The sequence below is a fragment of the Camelus ferus genome, chromosome 11 (assembly GCF_009834535.1).
Source record: "Camelus ferus isolate YT-003-E chromosome 11, BCGSAC_Cfer_1.0, whole genome shotgun sequence".
In the NCBI taxonomy this organism is placed as follows: Eukaryota; Metazoa; Chordata; class Mammalia; order Artiodactyla; family Camelidae; genus Camelus; species Camelus ferus.
Window position 1 is genome coordinate 63,314,112 of NC_045706.1, and position 18,146 is coordinate 63,332,257.

Genomic DNA, 18,146 nt, shown 5'->3' on the forward strand with positions numbered 1-18,146 from the left:
ATAGAAATTCATTCAATCCTAATGTTTGGAAAAGTCATAACAAGCTGAGCGTTAGTTTGGAGTTATTTAAACTATTCCCAGACCTCCCTAGAGAAAGGACTAACTCTCAAGGTTCTAACAGTTTGGAAACTATGGTGATTTGAAACATCACTTTGTCCATAATCCACTTTATTTAGGGAATAAAAAAGCTAAGTCTGGTTAAACTCTTGAAAATTATATCAGCACCAAAACCAAATCAGTTTTCTCAGTGATCTAACATTATTAACTAACTTAAAGGTTTTTAGCCTAAGTCAGTTTATAAGTATTAAATATTATGCAACTAAATTCTGGAGGAAAATGTAACGTAACTTACTATATTTATTTTTTTAAAAACTCTGTCAGTGTTTGAAAGGGAGACAAAATAATGGACTCTGCTTCGTAATAAATGAGTCTGCCCTTGGGTACAACACCCTCTCCTTTGTGATTGCATTAATCATTAATCATCGAGGCTTCAGTGGGTAGACAGACGGGCAGCAATGAAATTTGATCCCCATTTCACAGATGGGGAGGTCAAGGCAGCAAGAGGTTAAGTGGCTTTGAATGCCACACAGTAAGAGGATGGAAGAGTGGAGCCTGGCCACTGCCCTGACCTCCTCTGGCAGGAGACCCCTCATGAAGAAGTGGAGGGCTTGCAAGAGGGCCCATGGGACTGCCCCCGACTAGAGGTCACAATAGGAACCCCACAGGCCTGCCTTCCAAACGTCTCTCCCAATTCATGGGCTATAACGCTGGCTCAGGTACTTCTCTGAGTCCCCATTCCCTCACCTTTAAGATAGTTATAACAATATTCACAATTACACTTGCAGTGAACTCACTTAGAATTCATCTATAAAAAAAATGTCCTGGACATCAGGGACATTCAATAATGTCTCCCTTTGAACCTGAAACTTGCCCACAGGTCAAAAATGATTATTTCCTCCCATTTCTGCACTAAGAAGCCCTGTGTCCACCATGCCACTCATCAAGCAGGCGATGGGGAGAGTGGACAGGGCCTTCCTAGGCTCTCTGCCGTCCTGTAAGGGCTTAGGGTATATCAGCTGAATCTTTTTTATTTTTTTTAATTGAAGTATAGTCAGTTTACAATGTTGTATCAATTTCTGGTGTACAGCACATTGCTTCAGTCATACATGAATATACATAAATTCATTTTCATATTCTTTTTCACCATAAGCTACCACAAGATATCAAATATGGTCCTCTGTGTTATACAGTAAAGACTTATTTATCTATTTTACACATACCAGTCAGTATCTGCAAATCTCGAACTCCCAATTTATCCCTTCCCACTCCCTTCCCCCCTGGTAACCATAAGTTTGTTTTCTACATCTGTGAGTCTGTTTCTGTTTTATATTTAAGTTCATTTGGCTTTTTTCTTTAGATTCCACATATGAGTGATATCATATGGTATGTTTCTTTCTCCTCCTGTCTTACTTCACTTAGAATGACATTCTCCAGGGCCATCCATGTTGCTGCAAATGGCGTTATTTTTTATGGTTGAGTAGTATTCTGTTGTATAAATATACCACAACTTCTTTATCCAGTCATCTGTCAATGGACATTTAGGTTGTTTCCATATCTTGGCTATTGTAAATAGTGCTGCTATGAACACTGGGTTGCAGGTGTATTTTTGAATTAATGTTCCCTCTGGATATATACCCAGGAGTGGTATTGCTGGATTGTATGGTAAGGCTATTTTTAGTCTTCTGAGGAATCTCCATACTGTATTGCACAATGGCTGCATCACACTGCAGTCCCACCAACAGTCAGCTGTATCTTATTATCTATGCCATTAACACTCCTTCTACAACACTGAAAAATCACCAGAATTCTTTAAATCATCTACTCCAACCTCTCACCACCAATACTTGTCACAAGTATGCCCTGGGCCTCCCCATACTTATAAGAAGTGTTTACTTCCTTTCTAAAGAGATGTCCCTCCCTATGTAGCAGATAAGTGGTGTAAGCATTCGACTGATACTCATTTATGGAACATCAACTTGCAAAGAATGTATTTCACCATTGGTCCTAAACTAAACATGAATTTCCCTTCAAGATTATTTATAATGGTGACTTAATCATTGTGAATCAATGATGTTTGGTGTTGGCTGTTAAAAAGAGAGATAGTGAAATAGTAAGTGGTGAATAGACAGTGAAATAATTATAAAACTCACATGGTTATTAAGACGAGAAAGCTTGTATGGCCTGTGTCAGGGGACCAGACTTCCCTGGCCAGACACATGGAAGTCATCTTTTATCTTTCTTCTCTCTCTCCATCACCATGTCCTGCACACCACCTGTCCTTCAGCTCTTTGCAGGGATGTCTCTTTTCCTTCACCCCACTGGTTCTGACTGTATTCCAACCCTCAGCATCCATCTCACACTTGAATCTTGGTAACACTCTGCTAGCTCATGCCCTTGCTTCCATTTTTATCCACTTCCTGTCCATCACTGACATAGAGCCAGAGTAGCTTCTAAGATGCAAATTTTACCCTGTCCTTGCTGGGTTTAATTCCTTAATAGCTCTCCAGGGCCTCTGAGGAAAGATGCTAAGTATTCTTCCAGAGCAGGTCCTGCTTCCCTCTGCAGCGCTCCCTCCTACCATGACCACTGTCCATCCTTCACACCCACACCAACTGCCTCATTTTCCCTGTCAATTTGGTCCCTGCTTCATGCTTCAGTGTCCCATCACCCTGCTCTGTTTGCCTCCCTAGTCTCCCCATCAGGAGAGCGACTACCTCACTAAGCCTGTTTCTGACTTCCCCTAGAGCTGTTCTTTCTTCCTATGAGCCTCTCCTGTGACCGTGTTCATGGGGTTCTCCTCAGCGACTAGTCCTCTAAATGCCCATCTCCTCCATGTGCCATCTGGTCTGCAGCATCATGTGGCTTGACTACCCTGGTTCCTGGTGAGGATTAGTTTTTCTTCATTCTCCCTGGGACTCAGTTGCACAATGTCAACTCAAAATTTATTACGTGTGGCCAGTCCTCAGGTATTAAGACTTTGATATGGCCTTCCCACTTCCCCTGTCTAACTCTTTGAAACTTCTATTAGATGTATACTGGATCTTCTTATTCTCTGAATTTTTTCAACTTTGGTTCATATTTTCTATCTCCAGGTAGTTTCTTCAATCCAGTCTCCCAAGAATTCATTTTTTTCTTCAGTTAAGTTCAATCTGCTGGCACATGAGCTTTTTGTTTCTCTCAATTGCTGGATTTTTATGTCTGGAAGTTGAATTACTTAGCTTTGTCTTGCTTGTTTTGCTTTCCCACCCAGAATCTATTATTTTACTTGAGTTTCTACTCAGTCTTTCATCTCTTTAATACAGGCTTACTTTTATTCTCTTTCAGACAACTTGATTATCTCAAATTCATATGTACTATTTTCATGTTTGTTGTGTCTTCTAATTCTTTCTCATGGTCAATAGCTTTCTTGTGTAGATTACAGTTCTTGTTTTCAAGTTCATCTTCCATGGGATTTGTTTATCTGTGGGGACTTTGGGCTCTCTGGACAGTGGAAAGCCCCTTACAGAGTTCTGCTTCTGCAGAGCACCTGACTAGGTCTGGTTTCACATTCATTTCTTAGGGATTCTCTTACCATGCGGGAGTATGCACTTGAAACCCATCCCATCCCATCGCTGTGCATGGCATTGGCTTCGTGTTTTGATACTTCAACAGGTTACTTTTAATCTCTATCTATTCAGAGCCCCCAGGTGAACTTCCATGTTCCCTTTATGAAAACACATTTGAATTTCCCTTTATGCAAGCACAGCTCTTTCAGATTCCTAGCTCTGTGTAGGTCATCTTGAGTCTGAACTCCAGCTTTCCACAGATCCTCCACCCCATCTCCCATCCTGGTCGAGCATTCAGTCCTCTTCTTCAGCTACTGGACCCGTATCCAGATTCCACTCCTCTGCTGACCTAAACATCTGACTACAAGCTGCTTTTCTAGTTTTTAGTTTCCTTTTCATTTCTGGCTTGTGGGATTTTTCCTTTCTTTCTATGAAGCTCAACTATGTGTCTAAAAAGACTTTATTTTGCTTACACTTAACAAGTATTTTTCTTCTTTTATAACTGGAAAGGTAGCACACATTAGGTCTGTCCTCCTGCTTTATGAACTAGAATCTTCCCTCTGGATTCTGCTGACCTTGAATTAGAAAGTATGATTTTATTCAACACTCAGCAAGTGGCTGCAACAAAGAAGATACTTAGAATTCTGACCACGGCACAAATAAAACTTGTGATGAATCTCACCTTCTCCATTTAGCAAGTGGATCTTAGAAAAGCTGTGAAATCCCTCTAGGCTTCCATTTCTTCATTGTCAAATCAAATGAAAATCATCTCTCTCTTGTTGCCTTGCACAAAGAAACTAAATGCAGTAATATTATGGAAGAGATTAAAAAAGCCATCAGGTCTAGTTAAGTGAAAGATACCAAGGAAAAAATAATACTGAATAAGCAACCATCCATTCACTTCTTTCTCTCCCCAACAGGGAGAACAAGGGGGAACTGAGTCTGGCATCTGCTAGTTGGTGTTGAGTTTCTAAAGTGACAGCAGCAAAGCAGGACAGAGAGCTCTGGGATGTTAAGCATGTTTACCTAGACCCTTTTTCTGCAGTCTTATATTTGAATACTGCATGCATTAAAATTAAAGTTCTCCCTTTAAACTTGTCAGTTAAACTCGGCTCGGCCATTTTTCCTGCCTTCGTCCAGTGTTGGGAGAAACTTGAATGCCAGTGGGTGGCAGCCTCTCTAGTGCATACTACACAAAGCTGTAGTTTTCTTTCTGACTCTCACTTTTTGTTTCCATTATTCTGATGGTGTAGTTAGCAAATATTTATTGAATGTCAACCATGTAATTATGATTAGGAGAGAAGCTGTATCTTCCTTTCCCTTTGCGGCTTCAAGGTATGGATTGAGGGGAAGAAAATACAAGTTTAATCATTTGAAGCGTTTTCTCTAAAAGCCTTTTCCCCCAGTTTCAAATGTTCTAGATCTAATCACACTTTTCTCCATGTAAGGCAGAACTCTCCTTCTAACACCTTGTCCATTCTGTTAGCCTTGTCTCCCACTTCTCTCCCAGGCATGCCTTATTTATCTGTTAAATTGCCCTACACACTTAGAACTTGAACACACTTTATGACTTCCTGACATCATGCTTTTGGGTGCTGTTCCTAACGCACACTCAGCTCCTCTCTTGAAGCCTCATCTGACCTCAAGGCTGACCTCACATAATCCGCTAACGTCTGAGCTCCTCATTCAGTTGAGCCAGCATTCTCTTAACTTCAACAGATAAGGCTGCCTGTGCCTTCCTTGCAGCTCTAATCTTGCTATGGAAGACCTGGCACTCATTTAAGTGATGGCCTTCTTCACAGCTAGGAGGTTTTTATGAAATGCCCCTCTGTCTTTCTTACTTACCTTGACATTCCCACAGTATGAAATACAATATCTCGCCCAAAATTAGTGCTAGTAAATATGTTCAGAAATTGGTTTAATTTGGGTGAGTTTTCAATGCAAAGAGATAATCTGCTCATGTTTTACAACAAAACCCCAGGCAACAAAGAAATCAAAATCAAATGGAAATTGTGGATTAATCAGTACTGCACACTGGCAAGTGGTGATTTGTTTCTTTAAAAGGCATTTCTGAATCATGATCTTTAGCCCATTACTCTGCACCCAGGGTCCTAAGAAAATGTCTCAGTAGGTTCTATACTTTCTCCCTGGGGTATCTTTTCACCCAGTGAGGAGATGCCTAAGTCAAAGCACAGAAGAAGAAATGTCATGGAGGACACGTGCATTTTCATATGACAGTCAGATCCAGAAGTAAAACTGAGGCATTTATATCTTGCCCTTTGGCCAATGGCTTACACTGTCTTTACACAGCATTATGAGCTTTGAAGCACAGAAGGCCTAGTTCTTGGTTGACTATGAACAGTGAAGCATTTCAGATCAGTGTGGAAAAAGGAACAACATGAGAACGATGGCAAATGTGCATTCCTTCATTTTTTCATTTGTTCTCAGATACTTGGTATGCCTCACAATACATCAGGGGAGATGGAAATTGATAGGGAGTAAGTGTTCCTAGCAAGGACCTCTAAGGACCCTGATGTTTATGGTCTTTCAGCCACCCTTACTGAAACTGAAATAGTTGTACACTCCCACTGGGGAGTGAGCTGGAATCTATTTACAATTCTGCAAGTGGACGTTTTTTAACTATAAAAATTATCTTGCAAATTTTTCCATATCAGAACATATTGAGGTGCTTATTATTCTTCTTTTTACAGTCACAGAATATCTCATAATATTTTTTTTTGCCAGTCCCATGTTGATGAATATTTAGGTTGCTTCCAAACATTTGCTAGTTAAAAAAAAATGACTGCAATGATAATCTTGTATAAATATTATTTTATACATGTGCCAAGTATATCTTTAGGAATAATCCTTAGAAAAGGAATTTCTAAGTGAAAGGATAGTGCATTTTAAATTTTGATAGATATTGCCAAATTTCCCTCCAAAAAGTTTGTACCTGAGAATCTAGCTTGTAAATAATACCTATTTATGACCCACAATGAATAACAATGGATTATTATAGTTTCCTCCCCATTCCATTCTTTTGGCTAAACACATCTTTTAATCACCTTATTGCACTGAAAGGTCCTCCTGAACAGCGTTACACAGAACTGGTGATAGCAGACGTATCTCATCGTTAAGTATCATATTAACCCCTTTTCATATTGAGGAAGGTCATTTGTGTCTCTAGTTTGCTGAGAGTCCATTGTCTAAATTATGAGCACTGAAATTTGTCAAATCTTTTTCTTGCATATATTGGGATGATTATATGTATTCTTTTTTCTATTAATGTGGTGAATTTTACTGATTAATTTTTAAGTATTAAACCAATCTGTATTCCTGGGATAAACCTTACTTGATCATAATGACTAACTTTTCTATATGTTGTTGGATTCATTTTGTTCATTTTTGCTAAAAATGTTGTGTCCATGTTCTTAAGAGACATTGTAGTTTCCCTTTCTTGTAAAATCTTGGTTTGGTCTTGGATCAGGGTTATACTGGCCTCAACAATTTGGGAAGTGTTTCTATATTCATTTTCTAGAATTTGTGTAAGATTGGTATTTTTCTCTTAAAATTTTGATTGAATTTATTGATGAATCTATCTAGACCTGAAGATTTCCTTGTGAGTTCTTTTTTTTTTTTTTTTTTTTTGCTAATGAATTCAATTCCCTTAATATATATAGGGGTATTCAGATTTCCTATTTTATTTCTTGTCAGTTTTGTTAAGTTGTATTTTTTCTTCGAATTTTTTCATTTCTTCAAAGTTGTCAAATTTAATGGTATAATATTATTCATTAAGTTCTCTTGTTATCTTTTTGATGTTTTAGAATTTATAACAATAGTCTTTTTATTGTGTTTGTTATTGATAATTTGTGTTTTCTCTTTTTCTTCTAGATCAGATCAATCTTTCCAGAGGTTTACTAATTTATTAGTCTTGTCAAAGGACTAATTTTTCACTTTGTTGATTTTCTCTGTTATATACTTACTTTTATTTCATTGATTTCTGGTCTTTATTATTTCCTTCCAACATTTTGGGAACTTTTCTACTCCTTTTCTAGTTTGTTAAGGTAGAAGTTTTGATCATTGATTTTATATTTATCTTCTCTTCTAGGATAAATTCTTAAAGCTATAGATTCCACTGTAGTTACTGCTTTTGCTGCATCCCACAGAATTTGATATGTTGTATTTCCACTGTGATAGAAGTTAAAACACTTTCTGATTTCCTTTGTGATTCCTTCATTAACCCATGAGTTATTTAGAAGTGTGCTGTTTAATGATTAACTATTTGGAGATTTTCCAAATTTTTTTCTAATTTATTTTGTAATCAGATATTTATTATTTAAATTCTTATAAATGTATTGATCCTTGTTGCCCAGAATATGACCTCTCTTGATGAATGTTCCATGTGCACTTTAAGAATGTGTATTGTAAAATCGTTAGATGTAGTATTCTGTGAAAACACATTAAACCAAGTGTATTGATTGTGTTCTTCAAGTTGTTCAAAATATCCTAATAATATTTTGTCTCCTTGTATTGTCAGTTGCTGAAAGTACACTTTTGGAAACTACCCTACTATTATTGTGAACTTATTTATTACTCCTTTAATTCTTTCAGTTTTGCTTCACGTATTTTGAACCTCACTATTAAGTACATAGCATTTACAATTTTGATTCTTCCTAAGAAAGAAGGAAATATTATAAAATATTCCTCATGGGAATTGTTTCTAGGATGGTGAAGTAAATATCTCCTAAAATATACTACTCCGTAAAAGCAATTAGAATAGTGGTAAAAATTGTCAAAATTAACTCTTTCAGAACTCTAGAAATTAATCAAAAGCTTAAAACTATTCAAGAAGCACTTATTAAATAAAAATGTCTGAATCCCAGTAAGAACAACAAGCTCCGGGCCATTTTGACTTGCCATGTCCCCAACCTCCTCTACTCAGCTCCATCGTAGCCTTGAAAACCAGCAGATGTGAAAACCAGCAGCCTAGAAGACATGGAGGGGGCAGAATGGGAGCTGCCCTAAAAGCCTCATCTAGAGAGAACTGTGACTATTTACCTACCTGGCAAATCCCTGAAAAAGCCCTAAGAACAGAACTAATCTCTGTGTGACCTGATTCAGAGCTTACTCAGTAAGCTAAAATCCTATCCCCAGGTAATTTGTTGAAAATCAGCTGCAGTTGTTTAACATGCAAGATGACTGAGGCAATGGTAAGAGTTGAGCAAACACAGGGCTAAGCAAAAATTTTAAAAAGAAAATCTGGGACATGAAATTTGAAAAGCTCAGACAGTTCCTACATTCCTGGGAATCTGGAAGAACATGTGAATGGCTGGGCTATAGGCATGTCCACCTGAAAGGCCTGGAAAGGACCTAATCTCTCACCTGTTGCTGATCTTGGGGTCCTATGCAAGCAACAAATGAAGGCTAAGGCAGAATAATAACATGCTGGAGCACTGAAGGCAGTCACGGTCCTTTGGCAAAGAGTGAAAGACTTGGATGACTCAAGGCACTTAAAGAAATCTATGTCCAATCCTTAACTGACCAATGAGTTAACTGAGTAAAGATTTCAGTCTCTGCAGGTAACAAAGGATACAGACACAAAAGACAAATGCATAAAGCAATAATTATAAAACTGTGTTTGTGGGCTTATAATGTATACAATGTATACAGATACAATTTGTATGACAAGAATACCACAAAGGAGAGATGAGAGAACAGAGATATACTGAAAGATTATTTTTGTATAATTGTTAGTATATTGAAATTGTTAGTATAAATCTAAACTATCTCAACTCAATAACCAAAACTTCCACTTTAAGAAATTAGAGATAAAAAAGTAAATAAAGTCCAAAGAAAGAAGAAAGGAGAAAATAATGAAGATTATAATGGAAGTAAATGAAATAGAGAATATATATTTTTAAAACTGTAATCCCCAGTACATCCACTGAGAGAATTACTCAACAAAATACAGTAAAATAAAAAAGAGACTTAAGTAATATCCAAGAAAATACCTATTTAACACAAAAAGATACAATAATGAAGAAATAGAAAAACAAACAAAATAAGACATAAAACACAACTAGAAAAATACCCAACATAAATCTTAATTTATCAGGAATTACATTAAACATAAATGGTTTGAGCAATGCAATTAAAAGGCAGAGATTAACAAAATGGACTTTTAAAAAATGTAATCATCATTATACATTTTATAAACTCATAGAATGTACAACACCAAGAGTGAACACTAATTTAAACTATAGACTTTGAGTGTTTATGATATGTCAGTGTAGGTTTATCAGTTGTAACAAATGTACCACCCTGGTGAAGGATGTTGTTAATGCAGGAGGCTCTGCATGGGGCATTTGGGAAAACTCTAAACCTTCCTCTCAATTTTGATGTGAACCTAAAACTGATCTAAAAAAATGAAATATTTAAAAAAATAATCCAACTATACTGTCTAGAAGGGATATGCTTTAAGTTCAAAGACAAAAAGAGATTGAACACTAAAAGACAGGAAGAGATACGGCATGCAAATAGTAACAACAAGAGAGCTAGAGTGCCTATGCTAACAACAGACAAAATAGACTTTAAGAGAAAAATTATTATAGAGATAAAGAAGGATATTTTATAATGGTAAAATTGTCTATCCATTAAGAAGACATAAACATAGGTGCACCTAACAACAGAGCCCCCAAAAACTAGAAGCAAAACTTGAAAGATGTGACTGGAGAAATAGACAATTCAGCATGAATAGTTAGAGATTCCAACACTCCACTTTCAATAATAAATAGAACAAAAAGACAGAAAATTAAGAAGGGAATAAAAGACCTGAACAATGCAATAAACCAGCTAGACCTAACAGCTATCTATACTCTACCCAGAAATTGTAAAGCACAAACTCTTACAAGTGTGCATGAAACATTCTCCAGAATAGACGATATGTTAGGCCATAAAATGGCCTTAGTAAATGTTAAAGGATGAAATCATGCAAAGTATGTTCCATAATCACAGTGGAACAAAATTGGAAATCAACAATAGAAGGAAATTTAGGAAATTCACAATAATGTGGAAATTAAACAACACACTCCTAAATAACAAATGGGTTAATAAAGGAATTACAATACTTTGAAATGAATTGTAAAAAAAACACAATGTATCAAACCTATTGGATGAAGCTGAATCAAATCTTAGAGGAAAATGTTTACATGTGAATACCTGTATTACAAAAGAAGACATCTCAACTCAATAACCAAAACTTTCACTTTAAGAAATTAGAGAGATAAAAAAAAGTAAATAAAGTCCAAAGAAAGAAGAAAGGAGAAAATAATGAAGATTATAATGGAAATAAATGAAATAGAGAATAGAAAATTAGAGAAAATCAATGAAATCCAAAGTTGGCTCTGAAAATTCCACTCCTGGGTCTTTAGCCTGCTGGCCCACTCTGCAGATTTGGACTTACTAGACTCCATAATCACATGAGCAAATTCCTTATAATAAAATCTCTTTATACAGCCCCACACCCCCACACATGCATCTTATTGGCTTTGTTTCCCTGTAGAACCCTGACTGATACACATTGGTGTACAATAGGTGTAGAGTGGTGTGTAATGATTAATGCAGGCTCAGGAGTCAGACTGCCTACATTTGAATCATGGCTCTGTGACAGGCAGACTTCCTGTATGTCTTAGGGCAAGCCAGATCACTTCTCTTTGCCTCAATTTCCTCAGCTATAAGTTGGGAATGACAAGAGTACTCAATTTCATGGAGTTTTTGTAAAAAGTAAATTAGTTAATTAATAAAGAGGCTTATTATAATACCCTTGGCATGTAGTTGTGTGCAAAAAATATTAGCTCTTGTGATTGTAATGAGAGTTCGACTGAAATTTTAATTTAAAAGATTAGTCACTACTAAAAATGCATGCAAACCAATGAAATAACTCATCTTTTCAGGTTACAGCTTTGTTTAAGTTTTTTGTTTACTCCTAACCAATGCTGCGAGTATTCAGTGGCCAAAACAGAAGGAAGGTGCTGTTCTAATCCACTCAAGAGTCACAATTAATTCATGTTTGTCAATCAACCAAGTCAGTGAACTTTAGCCACACTACTCAGAATTTGACTATAAATGCCATGTAGATATAGATATATGACATTTATATGCATATGGAATTCAAAGGCAGCTAATATATAATATGTATATATCAGTCCAGGTCTTTCACATGGTGATGCTCAAAAATGTCAGTGTTCCTTTGTAAGTCATTGTGTAAGAGCAATGACTCTGCATTTGTCTTATTTCATTTGGGCTGCTATCATAGAAACCATAGACTGGGTGGCTTAAACAACAAGCATTCATTTCTCATGGATCTGGAGCCTAGAAGTTCAAGATTTAGGAGCCTGCAAATCTGGTGTCTGGTGAAGCCACTTCCTGGTTTGCAGTTGTTCATCTTCACATGGCTGAGAGAGACTTCATCTTCCTCATGCCTCTTCTTATAAAGGCACTAATCCCATTCACAAGGGCTCCATCTTCATGATCTGATTACTTGCCAAAGGCTCCACTCCAAATATCATCACATTGGGGATTAGGCTCCAACATACAAATTTTGAGGTGTACAAATATTCATGCCCTAGCACCACTAATCAGAACTTCACAGGAGGAAAAGTTAGTTCATTACAATTAACCTAGCATTCCCTGAAGGCCAGTGTGGATGAGTGAGAACCAGGTTTGCCTTCTGGCTGCTTACAATCTGATGGCTGATAAATACACATCTAAGTCCCTATGGCAGAGGACAAAGCAAGACGAGACTACATAGGGCACTATGTGCTCCAAAGTGATTGCCTGAATTAATGAATTCAGCAGGTGACTCACTGTGTCCCATGGCTTGTGTCCAGGCTCTAGATGAGGTAGGCCTAAAATACTAGGAAAAGCTGGCAGGGTTTTTCCTCTGGTATGCAACCAATAGGTAAACTCGCAACTGTTTGCAAAGGCTTTCATTTTTACCTACAAACCCTGTTCAATCTATTCTCTCTTACAGGGACACCATGCTGCTCCCTCAAGCCTTGGCCTTCCATGTCACATGTGCTGCCCTAAATTAACCCAACCCACATTAATGATGCCTAGTGGATTTCTCTATCCATGAAATGCTTATTTAAAAGATGTCAGTTTCATGTACCCCTTGGACTCTCTCCTTGACTATGGCCCAGTTTATCCACCTGATTGGGACCATCAAAGGGGCAGGGATGGAACTTTTTTAGACCTCATTTACACACCCTGGATGCTTGATGTTTGCTATGAATGTAGTTAATTTATGGGCACTTTGCAGGTCCTTAGACCTGAGAAGTGGGGAATTTGAAATGCAAATCATATAAGAGAATAGGTCTCCTCAGAAAATGTTTTATTCACAATCCCTGGTAATAAAAGCCACTCACTGTTTTGATAACATTTGTCATTCATACGTGGTAAAAACACAGTCACAAGTTTTACTGAGAGACACTTGCCAAGACCACAGCAACATTTGCACCAGTTTCTATCAATTAACCAGGAATGTAGGATTCAATATGTTTCTTGTGATGAGAAATTTCTAATTTACATACACAGTTTTAATTTTCCCAGAGTACTTCCCAAGGTGATCAAAATGAACCAGAGACCCTCAGGAATAAAGTGATGCAAAAGATAATGGGCAAAGCAGAGAAGTTTCCACTTGTCCTCAACAATGGGCTGGAAGAAAATCCTCATGGGAAGCCCCTGGACCAGACGCTGGGTGTCATGGTCCAAGCAGTCTTGTCAGTCACAAGCCTGAGCCTAGGAATTTGTTCGCAGATTTCCTCAAATGCCCTTAGAGGAAAGGGGAGTTTATAAGAAAATAGTGTTAACCCATCAGACTTCCATCATTATACAGATTCACCCAGGGACTAGAATATATGCTTTTTCCTAAAGGGAAAAGGTACTTAAGAATCTACTAAGAACTAAGATCAAAAAAAAAAAAAATTCTTAATCACTCATACTCATCTACCATAAATTATTTTCAAACTGGTTTAGATAACTGTATACTAAAGAGTGCATTTTCAGTAACACAAAAAAATATTGATTCATCAAACCTGGACTTACTACCATGATATGGTTCCCTGGGTGAAATCATATACCAACATACATAAGAATGCAGGCAAGCAAGTATCATTAGATAAGGAAAAAATCCTTTTAGAAAAATTCATAGGCTAACTATGTCAAATTAAGGATGTTCTGTTCATTGACATAGTTTTGTTTCTTCTCCAAGTTGAGAAAACACCAGCAGTGTTTGATTTCGCCTGTCATGTTTCTGTGTTCTGGGAGATCATACATAGATCAGGCCCCAAGAGACACCATGCTTTTGCCAATGGGAAATTCGCTTTTTCAAAGATACAGTCCAAGAAGGAGGAGCCCAGCCAAAATGTTTTAATTCTTAAATTAATGAGAATTGTGCTTTGTTGCCTGTCAAATTTTGGAAAATCCTCAGCCATTATTACTTTGAATATTTTCTCTGCTCCATTCTCTGTTTTCCTTTTAGTATTCTAGTATTCATGGATTATACCTTCTGAAATTATCCTACAGGCCTTGGATATCCTGTTCTGTTTTTGGTCATCGTATTTTGTCTTGGCATTTCAATGTAGGAAGTTCTGATTGACCAGTCTTCAAAGTCACTGATTCTGTCTTCAGCTGTATTCGGTCTCTGATGAGCCCATCAAAAATATTCTTCAATTTCATTACTATGTTTTATATATCTAGTGCTTTCTTTTTATTATTCCTTAGAATTTCCATCTGTTCTTGACTTTTTCCATTAGAGCCCTTCATATATTAATCATAGTTATTTTAAATTCTCTGTCTGGTAATATGTCCGTGTCACATCTGATTCTGGTTCTGATTATTGCTTTATCACTTTGGACTGTGTTTTTTCTTGCCTTTTAGCATTCCTTGTATTTTTTTTTTTTTATTGAAAGCTAGCTATGTTATATTGGATAATAAGAACTGAGTTAAAGAGGCCTTTAGTGTAAGATTTTATGTTAATCTGGCTAGGAGTTGAGTTGTGTCTAATGTTTGCTACAGTTATAGGTGTCAGAGATGTCTAAATCCTTTCGTTTTCTGCTTTTCTCTTTCTTGCCGACTTTGGACTTCTCTAAGAACTCCTCTTCAGCTACAGTCTGTTCCTTGCACTTCTTTCAACTGTAATCCTCTGTTTTTATATTGGAGCCCCATTAGTAAGGTATTTGTGTTGGGGAAAGGGGAGGGCAGGAAGTATTCTATAATCTTAAGATCAAATCTCAGTCTTTTGTGAATCTGTGTCACTGGCCTGTTGACTGTCACAGGTGTGGTTTTGGGCTTTTTGGTTTGTTTTGGGTTTTTTTTTTTAAAGCTTACTTAAGTGAGACAGAAAGGCTAAAAGGAGCTGGAGTGTCTTTCTCCCAGGTAGCGTAAGGCTCTGATAAAGTCTTTTACACTGGAGAGTAGATTTTGGCTTTGGAGAACTCTCCACTTATTTTTTTTTTATTATCTTTTCTAATTTTTATATTTTTATTGAAGTATAGTCAGTTTACAATGTTGTGTCAATTTTTGGTGTACAGCACAATACTTCAGTCATATAGGAACATACATATATTTATTTTCATATTTTTTTTACCATAAGTTACTACAAGATATTGAATATAGTTTCCTGTGCTATACAGTAAAAACTTGTTTATCTACTTCATATATAGTAATTAGTGTCTGTAAATCTCAATCTCTTAATTTATGCCTTCCCACCCTCTTCTTCGCTGGTAACCATAAGTTTGTTTTCTATGTCTGTGAGTCTGTTTCTATTCTGAAAATAAGTTTGTTTGACTTTTTTTTTTTTTTAGATTCCACATATAAGTGATATCATATGGTATTTTTCTTCTCTTTCTGGCTTACTTCACTTAGAATGACATTCTCCAGGGCCATCCATGTTGCTGCAAATGGCATTATTTTATTATTTTTATGGTTGTATAGTATTTCATTGTGTAAATATACCAGAACTTCTTTATCCAGTCACCTGCCAATGGACATTTAGGCTGTTTCTGTGTCTTGGCTATTGTAAGTAGTGCTGCTATGAACATTGGGGTGCAGGTGTCTTTTTGAATTAGGGTTCCCTCTGGATATATGCCCAGGAATGGGGTTGCTGGATCGTATGGTAAGGCTATTTTTAGTCTTTTGAGGAATCTCCATACTGTATTGCACAATGGCTGCATCACACTGCAGTCCCACCAACAGTCAGCTGTATCTTATTATCTATGCCATTAACACTCCTTCTACAACACTGAAAAATCACCAGAATTCTTTAAATCATCTACTCCAACTTCTCACCACCAAAAACTTGTCACAAGTATGCCCTGGGCCTCCCCATACTTATAAGAAGTGTTTACTTCCTTTCTAAAGAGATGTCCCTCCCTATGTAGCAGATAAGTGGTGTAAGCATTAGACTGATACTCATTTACGGAACATCAATGACTGCACCAAACTACATTCCCACCAGCAGTGTAGAAGGATTCCCTTTTACTTTTGAATGATGGCCATTCTGACTGGTCTGAGGTGATATCTCATTGTAGTTTTGATTTGTATTTCTCTGATAACTAGCTATCCTCTTAAATTTGTTGAGGCTTCTTTTCGCCCAAGCGTGTGGTCTATCCAGAGAATGTTCAATGAGCACTTGAAAAGAATATATATTCTGTTTTTGATGCATGTAATGTCTTAAAACTATCAACAAAGTCCAACTGTTCTGTTGTGTCATATAGTATCTCCATTGCCATATTGATTTTCTGTCTGGAATACCTGTACAATGATGTTAGTGGGGCATTAAAATCTCCTACTATTATTGTATTCCCATCAATTTCTCCCTTTATGTCTGTTAGTATTTGTTTTATATATTTAGGTGCTCCTATATTTGGGGCATATATGTTAACAAGTGTAATATCTTCATCTTGTATTGCTCCTTTGATCATTAAATAATGTCCTTCTTTATCTCTCTTTATGACCTTTGTTTCTAGGCATATTCCTTTTTGTTTTTAATTTTTTTTTGTTGAGTTACAGTCATTTTACAATGTTGTGTCAAATTCCAGTGTAGAGCACATTTTTTCAGTTATACCTGAACATACATACATTCATTGTCACATTCTCTTTCGCTGTGAGCCACCACAAGATCCTGTGTGTATTTCCCTGTGCTATACAGTATAATCTTGTTTATCTATTCTACATTTTGAAATCCCAGTCCCTTCCCACCCCCATCTCCCTGGCAACCACAAGTTTGTATTCTATGTCTGTGAGTCTGTTTCTGTTTTGTATTTATGTTCTTTTTTTTTTTTTTTTTTTTTTTTTTAGATTCCGCACATGAGCAATCTCATATGGTATTTTTCTTTCTCTTTCTGGCTTACTTCACTTAGAATGACATTCTCCAGGAACATCCATGTTGCTGCAAGTGGTTATGTTGTCCGTTTTTATGGCTGAATAGTATTCCATTGTATAAATATACCACTACTTCTTTATCCAGTCATCTGTTGATGGACATTTAGGCTGTTTCCATGTCTTGGCTATTGTAAATAGTGCTGCTATGAACATTGGGGTGCAGGTGTATTTTCGAAGTAGGGTTCCTTCTGGATATATGCCCAGGAGTGGGATTCCTGAGTCATATGGTAAGTCTATTTTTAGTCTTTTGAGGAATCTCCATACTGTTTTCCACAGTGGCTGCACCAAACTGCATTCCCACCAGCAGTTAAGGAGGGTTCCCTTTTCTCCACAGCCTCTCCAGCATTTGTTGTTTGTGGATTTTTGAATAATGGCCATTCTGACTGGTGTGAGATGATACCTCATTGTAGTTTTGATTTGCATTTCTGATAATTAGTGATACTGAGCATTTTTTCATGCGCCTGTTGATCATTTGTATTTCTTCCTTGGAAAATTGCTTGTTTAGGTCTTCTGCCCATTTTTGGATTGGATTGTTTGTTTTTTCTTATTAAGTTCATATGAGCTGCTTATATATTCTGAATTCCCATCAATTTCCCCCTTTATCTCTGTTAGTAGTTGTTTTATGTACTTAGGTGCTCCTATGTTGGGTGTATATATATTAATTATTGTAATATCCTCATCTTGTATTACTCCTTTAATCATTATAAATTGTCCTTCTTTATCTTTCTTTATGGCCCGTGTTTTGAAGTCTATTTTGTCTGAAATCAGTACTGCTATGCCTGCTTTTTTGGCTTTTCTAGTTGCATGGAATATCCTTTTCCATCTTTTCACTCTCAATCTATATGTGTCCTTCTCCCTAAAGTGGGTCTCTTCTCTGCAGCATTTTGACGGTTCTTGCTTTATTGTCCACTCTGCCATTCTATGTCTTTTGACTGGAGCATTTAGTCCATTAGCATTTACAGTAATTAATGAAGATGAGTGTTTATTGCTGTTTTAAACTTATTTTTGCAGTTGATAGGCATATTTCTTAATGATTACTCTTTTCCTCCCTCAGCCAGACCCAGGAGAGAATTTTGGGGGGCTTTTTAATTTGTTGGT